Genomic DNA, 8806 nt, shown 5'->3' on the forward strand with positions numbered 1-8806 from the left:
CGTTATATAGGAGCGAATAGCCTACCGCTTTTTGTTACGACGTAACTTCATGAGAAGCGGTAGCTTTTGTTAGTAAGCTTATTCGAATTATCCATTGGCAATGTGCCGGGCTGATAGCAAGTGGTAGGCAACTCTCATTACCTCTCATTGTTTATAAGCTGATTTTTGATACTTGAGCAATGATGGGTAGCGTAGCTAGTATACATATGACATGATAGAGTTGGAGCAAAATCATGAACTCACTTTTGCTAGGGCTTTCTTTCACTCCCATCCACTTCTTGGGCGCCAAATAAGTTTTCCTAGACAAACTTTCAATGCCGCTATATTTGTTTCCCTTTTCTTTATTCTTCACAGTTTTCTTTCTACAAGTTATACTCATCATTGCAAATCCCTCAATTGTTTTTATTGGTTCTGAATTATTCAATTCATGTAGTGTCAACTAAAACAGCAATAATAGTTGTACAGCAGGAAAGAACTTAAAACAATATTTGCTAAAATCAAAGAGGTAAAAGAAAGACATATTTCCAGCTTCTTGTGAACCTTTTTTCATATTTTATAAATCAATATAAACTATCAGGTCAATATAAATCAGTACCTTAAAAAACATGATTGTAACACTGTCCGCTGTTAGTTTTGCATTTTGTCAATCACAAACTAAAAGTTTGTTAACTATTAATTTTAATTAGCTACTATCAAAAACTAATACAAGTTTGAATCAAACAGTATAGAGTATTTCAAAACTAGTTTTGGCTCTAATATAAACTTACAAAAACTCTTTTGTAGTGCAGGCAATTGAGTGTTCAATGAAACAATATTTTGATAAGCGACATTTGGAAAGGTAGGTTCTCTCAGACATAGTACCCATGTCTGAGAAAAGTGTGAGCTGGTCTAGGAATTTGCTCTGAGCAGAAACAGCATAGAGCCAAGGTTTATAGTAATGATGAACGTACACAAAATTCTGCTTGATTTCATTAAAAATATCAGTTATTTCTATCATTTATGATTGTTTTTTATGTTTGAGGTTATTCTGACTGCCAGGATGTTTCTAGATTAAAATTGACCAAACCCGATTGTGGTTAAAATGCTCCGAAGAAAATACGTACGGAGTGATATCACTAGTTGCTATAGTTGCCATCAGCTATTGCGTTCAAGTTGCAGCAGTACATGTCTCTATCTTGTCAGTCTCTTTGCAACTACTATTAGATATTATAATCACACTTTCATTTGATATGAAAGTTTTAACCGCGATTAAGTTTTGCCAACTTTAGTCTTGAAACATTCTGGCGGTCAGATCACCTCCAACATAAAAAACCATGGAAGGTAATAAAAAAATTTAGTGAGTAACAAAAAAATATCAATAATTTTTGATAGAATCTACTAAAATTTTGCACAAGTTCAGTTGCTCAGCTATTGAAATTGAAAAAATGTTTATTTAAAAAATAAAATGGTAAGTTTGTACGTACAAGTATTTTCTTGTAAACTCTGAAATTCCAGCATCAAAGGGATTTCTTATGAGAACTGTTACTCTATCAGGATATTTCTCGAGATATCTCTGTTTTTCCATTCCAAAGAAGGGAAAGTGCGTCTTATAATAAAATGCAAATTTTTTCGGTGGAGGTTTCTGTTGACCCACCGCTGCCACCATCAAACCTACAAACAGAATCACTTTATAAATCAAAAAATCACCGTCCTTAACAAAAATTGGAATTAGTGTCTAATAACATCTGCGAAATTTGCTAATTATATTTCAGAGGTAATCATTATACAAAGTTGATTGTACTTCACGTTATTTAATATTCTTAATCCTGCAAACAACCACGGCTGAAACCAGTATAGTCAAGTGGTCTAAAATGTTTGACCTGCAAAAAATGGTGGTCACTGATGGTAACAGAAATGGCAGTCAACTAAAATTACTTTTTGCAACTGGGTATGTCTACTGTCGTTGAGGTTTCATTGCAGCTAGACCCAGACATGTTCGGACAAGATTATACAGAGTCATTACAGATGCTCTTAAATACATGCACAGCCTCTGCTTGCAGTAAGCTAAGAAGGCTTCATACTCAATCAATGACAAATCTCACACGCACATGGGTGCATACACACGCACGCATGCGAACGCATACACATGCATATGCACGCATATATGCACACACAGACGCGTGTATATGCGCGCATATGCACACACAGATGCCTGTGTGACAAAAAAGGATGCATGCAGACTTTTTAAATCAATAGAATGTCAAAGAATAAATAAAAATACAATCACTAATACTACCATCAAAACAGAAAAGTCTGGTAACTTTGTGGATTATCTTTTGAATAACATCTGTGTACAAAACAAAAAATAGTTGCTATAGAGCACGAAGCTGAAACGATGACACACAAGCTTATTTTCTGCTATACCATCCTTCCCCACCACGTGTTTCACACCTACAGCACAATATCTGCAACTAACATCACGGAAATCCGATAATCGCTTCTGCCAACAGCTTCGCGTTAGCCAATAACTGCAATAACAGCAGTCTCTGCCTACCCAGTCAGACACACCTTAAAGGTTTTTTGAGAGTGAAGGAAAAAGTACTTGAAAGGAAAAGTCTCTTCACTCTCTTTTACTACATATCTTTCCCACTACTAGATCATTGCAGTCCCGTTAGACAGTCCCCTTTTTCATTCAAGGTACCTTTTGTTATACCGGCTAATCAGATGGAAAACTAGGCTTGGCAATAATTTGTAACTCTTTCGAATATTGACATAATATCCCACAACATATAGGAAAATGTAAGGTATTCCACATTAGCTCTGAGGTTTTGTTAGACTTCCTTATGGTTGATTCAGTTGCTATACAAGCTCATAGCTTCTCTATGTAGCTTTATCAGCACTCCCTACTGCTAGGAGCTGTTCCTCTTTGGCAAGATGAAGTTAGTAAAATTTACCTAACTATTATTATTGTATCTGATAAGCTTAAACTATGAGAAGTTAAAATAGTTAAAAACTGGAGATAATTACCGCAAAAAAGGTTTTGTGGAAACATCACAAAGATGCTTTACAGGCCTGTAAACATCAGTGAAAGCTTCATAACAACACTAACTTATTTTGCAAAAAAATGTGACCATACAATGGCGAGAGCGTAAATAATTTAAGCTTTTTGCAATTGAATTTAGTCAATAGGATGCATTTATTAAACATCAAAATTGGATTTGATGAGCTTGGTTTGTGAGATTTGTAACAACAGCTTTGTAAACAAGCTTTGTATGCTGACCTTGCGTGAAAAACTAGAGTTAAAATTCATGATGAGGAATTAGTTTTTGCTCATATGTATGAGCATTTGGAGACGATGTTGCCATAAACAAGCTTTTAAAACAATTTGAATAAATTCTTTTCTTAGAAATACATTGGTTTGCCAGTTGAGTTAAGTTTCCATCAGTGTAGCTATAGATAAATATATATAGAACATTTTATCAACCTTTTTCAGATCAATTAGCTAATAAGTCATAAATGCATTTTATATGAACAAAAATATTAAAAACTATACTTCTTTTTTTCTCTAACATCTTTACTATTTTCAATATTGTTATTAGATTGTTATTAATACCAGTAGGCTGGCATTCTCATGGGCTGATCAGTCTGTCAATCAGTGAAGGTGTTAGATTGTTGGTCTACTAAGCTGAATATTATGAATTTAGCTGCTGATGAAGGTGATGCTTTAATCTAACCTTTAGCTATGGCTTTCAACAGGCAGACAAACAGACAGAGATTGTTCAGATTGTAGTACTAGCTGTACTACCTGGCATTGTTCAGGTAATAAAAAAGTCTTAGGACAGAAAATTTGTTTATATTTAACATTTACATGATTTACCATTATAACTTTTAAATTTAAAGGTGACAAATGTAAAGGTTTTCAAATTTTTTCAAACCACTGTAAGTGTTTTGTTAAAAAGATATGGAGAAAAAATAAAAATGTAAAGGTGTTTAAATGTAGTCTTTAGCCTGTAATGGTTAAATACAATCTGTTTTGCTATGATTACAATGAAAAATTATTTAACAGGCAGACAAACAGAGATCACTCATATTATAGTATAGATTGTACAGCTTTTAACTTCATGAACCCGAACAAATCATTATTTTTTGGAAGATCACACATATTTTTATTTTTAAATACGCCAAGCTCTACCGGTTATTGCTTTAATAGAGCTTATACTCCAAGAACTTCCTGAGCCTGGAACAGCTGCCACCAGATGTATTTCAACCTCCGAGGGTTTAGCACTCGTCTTATTTGCCTTCAATATAAGACTGCAGTTGATATCATTACTAACTTCCTGGTCCTTGCTTAGCGCATTCTGTACCACAGGAATTACTCTACAAATTGTTAAAATATTAATTCATAATTTTATTATGTCATGATAACTCTGCCTAGATTAACTTCAGAAATCACTATAAACTATTATTCTGGCAGTCTAGAGTGCTGTGAGAGATTGCCAGGTTTGCCAATAAAGTCCAGAGAATAACTATTTAAAGCCTATCTAACTCTACAGATATCAACAGTTAACAATCAAATTCTTGGTAACTGCAAATAGAATTATGTAGTTTAGTAAAACTTTTCTTTTCGGTTGGACAAATCTGAAATATCTTTTCATGAGACAGCATTGCTGTGAGAAAATTTCGTTTTAATTATTTTAGTTGAGCCAAATTTTAATTATTGTAATTTTTTAAAACATAATTGTGAGCAGTACCTAATATTTTAACTACATAATTTGTTTATACTTTTTTTTTGACCTACACTCAACTAATTATGTATCTTTTAAACAGAATGCTATTAGTAAGAAAGTGCACCTGACAAGTTTATTTTTTGAGTCTTATGATAAGAGTCATGTGCCTTCATCAGAAGGCTAGGTTGGAGATCCGGAAAAAATATTGCAGCGCACAGGATTCGAACCTACATCAAAAGACTTCACTACCAGACACATTGCTATTTTTGCTAATTATTCCCACTATAGAAAACCTGCTTTGTAAAAGATTTGGATTGTTGCTAAGAGAACACAATAAAACAAAACGCGTGTACATGAGAACAACTTTTGATTCAACAGAATGTTTAAACCAAGTTTATTTGAGATGCTTAGGCACTTTTTTCAATTTTTATTTAACCTTTTTAGCTATCGACTCTTTTTCTTTACATCTTTTGTAAAAAGTTGTGTTTAAAATGAACCAATTTATGTGTTCTACACTTTTATGTCTGTTTCAGATTTTTACAGGTTTTTCATTGGTCCTTTCTTTTTACTTCACTTATGTTGTGAATAACTGAAAATGTATAGGAGGTTTTGAATGGGTGTTAATGTGGAACTCATGAGGCATTTGGTGTCTAATCTCACATCCCTCATATTTTAAAGAGACATGTACAAAAATGTAGTACTGTTTGCTTTGATTGAGGTAAAAATCGAGCTGACTGCTAGCCAGTAAGTGCATCCATGGTAACGCATCAACAAAATATTGATCAGAAGTATTTTTAAATATCTAAGTTTGCAGCCTAAGCTCAAGGTAATTTAGAGTTGTTTTCTCTTCAGATCCGTACTCCAAAAAAATCGGATGCATAGTTTATTTTACGCCTGATTTAGGTCGGATTATGAATTTTAATTTTTTTGCAGGTAATATGTTTGCAGTATAATTCCAAAATTACAAGTGGATCGGAGTGTTAATTCTTGAGATATTGCCAAAACAGTGAGGGCATGTCAAACAGACCAAGAAGTGAAAAATGGCTGTCTTCAAAACATTAATTTCTATTGGCAGACTGATTTAAATTCTTGGTAATGAAAGATCAAAAACGACAAAGCTAAAAAGCTTTTTATTAGCAACAACAAGATATTTACACTAAAACTTGTTGTTTTCTATTCATAAAAAACATACACACTTTTACAAATTCATTTTATGCAAGGATTAACCTTCTGTAGTTACTTCTAAAATATCAATTTTCTGAGAGAGTGTGAAATAAGATATATTTATTTCATTTGATTTCCATTCTATACTCTTTGTTGTTTTTTACAAGCTTCAAATTTGTATTCAGTTTGAAATGAGTTTTCCTGTTTTAAGTGCTTCCATAGTCAATGAAACCAGGCAACCTGTTTGCACATGCAAGACTAGGTATCAAATTGTTAAATGGTTTAGACTGCAATAACTGAACACTTGGTTTTTATCAAACACATGTGGTGTGTGCTGAAAATGATTTTATTGGATTTGTTTGTGGGTAGTCATAGTAACTGGGCATAAAGAATAACTCTAAAATTGGGACAATTGAACACTTGCTTTGTAACTAAAAATATATTTGTAATTGTTAAAGATGGTTTTATTGGATCAATTTATTGGTCATAACAAGATTATTCACTATTTCATTTGTACATCAACAAAACTGATATATTGAAGATAACTCCAAGTTTACAGATTTGAGTAGAACTAAAATAATGTTCATTGTTCCCTCATTCTACAATAGATATTGTCTAGATATGTTGTCATGTTTAACCTTCAAGGCTTAGCTCAGGGAATCTAAAATGATCCTACAACTCAACTCACTAGACTTGAAGATTCAGACCACCATTGACATAACAGTCACAGGGTAAGCCTGCTTGACACCACAACTCGGTGTAATAATTATGCTGTGGATCTAAGGCGCCTTAGGTTTTAATTCTCTGTACATCCACCTTTCTGTGCTAATATCTAATGTTATACTTACAGCATTTTAGCTTCAGGTCGGGTTGATAAAAGTACAGTGGCACCCAAAAACAGAAAGGCAGCACTGACTACAATAACCTTCTTATCTAGGAGAGATATCATACTTCTTCTTGTTCCTGAAATAGCAAAATTACAATAATAAAATTGTTATAAAAATTATATATTTTATAATTCTAAAAATTATATAAACAACAACAACTTTGCTTAATATTCTGCAATAGATGTGCTAATTTTTTTAGAGTTAGGTTTATTCAAAACTACTGTCTGCTGTATGAATAACTCTATGGTTCTAGAAACATAGCTTATCGGCAGCTCATTTACCAAATTAGCTTGGTAAACTAATACTTTGTCATCACTGGTTTAGACAACTTCTTTTTCTAGGTATTCATGTGACATTAATGAAAACACTCAGTTTTTTAAAGAGCTGTGTGGCTCTTACGGTTGCCTTTTCAGTTGTGGTATAATAAAGGAATAATTATTTTTTGATAAGGGTGCTTTACCTAATTTCCTTTTTTTTCTATCAAGACACAAGCTTGCTCCAAACGCCTCACAAACACCTTAAAAATGAACTTCCACAACAAATTTGGTAGATTTAAAAAAAAGTATCAGATTTTTGTTATTATTTGCATTTTTTATATTTGAGATGATCTGATTGCTAAAATGTTTTTAGATTAAAATCGATAAAACTCGGGAGATTAAAACGCTTAAAAGACAACTATGTGCAAAATGATGTCACTATTTGTTATCATTGCGATAGTTTATATCAGCTATCAATTATCGCTTTTTAAAATTTCTGAACCAAATTTTAAGTTAATGCGTTACATGTTTTTATTCTGCCGGTGTTTTTGCAATTATAGACGTCATAATATTGATTGAACTGAGCATTGTAACCGCGGTCAAGTTTTATCAGTTTTAATGTTGAAACATCCTCGCTATCAGATTACCTTAAACATTAAAAACAATCGCAAATGATAGAAAAATATCGATACTTTCTGATAACATCTTCTAAAATTTAGTTCTAGTTCATAACTAAATATTTCACCAGCCATAACATTTACTGCTCTTTTCTCACGGTTTAGATTTAAGCTTTTAATTCCTGTTTTACAAGAGTAACCAACTACAGTATTTTCTGTAAGCACCAAATCTTGCAAGGACATGGGTGATCATGTTTCTCCCTTACTTCCTATAACTATGGCTCCTCTTGGCAGGTTTCAGCAGTGGTTTGCCTTTTTTTGGGCATTTTTATTGAGACACCATCTCTAACTAGTTGGTTGTTGGCTCACAGAAAAGCTCCTCCAACCATTGTCAGGTTTTGCTTTTAGTCCTGCGGGACCACCGTCTTCATCCACACTGGAGTGCAAATGGGAGCCGGTTGAGTCACTGACAACCCGACCAGGTTTGGCACAGGAGAAATTGTGGTTAGATGTTTTTTCTAACACCAACAATGGTCCTTGTGTGACTCGAACCACTGACCTTCTGATCATAAGCCGGCGCCCTAACTACTGAACCATGACTGCTCCCTTACTAAAATATTAGCTAACAGGAATGCTGGCAAGTTTTATGAAAACTTATGGACACTTTTTGTGATGTTGGTCTAAATCTAAACTGTTCATTGAAAAAAAGTAACAGTTAGCCAATTTACTGAAGCTGTTTTTAATTTCTCTATACCTTCTGGGATATTGTATGGAATGTTTTGGCGTAACTCTTTAAAAAGAATCATGGGGAATTACAGAGCGGCTTCTAACTCATTACCTAGTAGACACTCATTTTATCATAGCAACTAACTTTTAGCTTCCCTATTCATTTTAACTGCGGAACCCTTTATCACTGTTGAACGCAATCTCACACCCATTTGTTATGAATGCAACAAAAATGCTTAAAACAATAAAAAACAGACATATTAGGAATGTATAAAAACAATATGTTATTGTAAGGTCATTTTAAAAAGATTCTAACATTTTCACACAGCAGCAACATATTAAAGACTTGCTGATAGGCTATGAGTTTTTATAAATCTTGAGTCAGGTGGTTTTGCCGCAAGAAAAACACTTCTTTCGTCTTCACGATTGATTCTTGGATCTCTGAAAAC

At 33.4% G+C, this 8806-nt stretch overlaps 1 long non-coding RNA gene across 1 annotated transcript; it reads right to left on the reverse strand.

Moving 5' to 3' along the window:
- Window positions 1-242: 242 nt before the first annotated feature.
- LOC137408176 (uncharacterized) lies at window positions 243-4269 on the reverse strand. Its single transcript, XR_010980047.1, has 3 exons — window positions 4172-4269; window positions 1464-1650; window positions 243-362 (listed from the first exon to the last, which is right to left on the reverse strand). It is a non-coding gene; the product is annotated as an uncharacterized lncRNA (long non-coding RNA).
- Between the last annotated feature and the right edge of the window lie 4537 nt (window positions 4270-8806).

Source organism: Watersipora subatra, chromosome 11 (genome assembly GCF_963576615.1).
Source record: "Watersipora subatra chromosome 11, tzWatSuba1.1, whole genome shotgun sequence".
NCBI lineage: Eukaryota > Metazoa > Bryozoa > Gymnolaemata > Cheilostomatida > Watersiporidae > Watersipora > Watersipora subatra.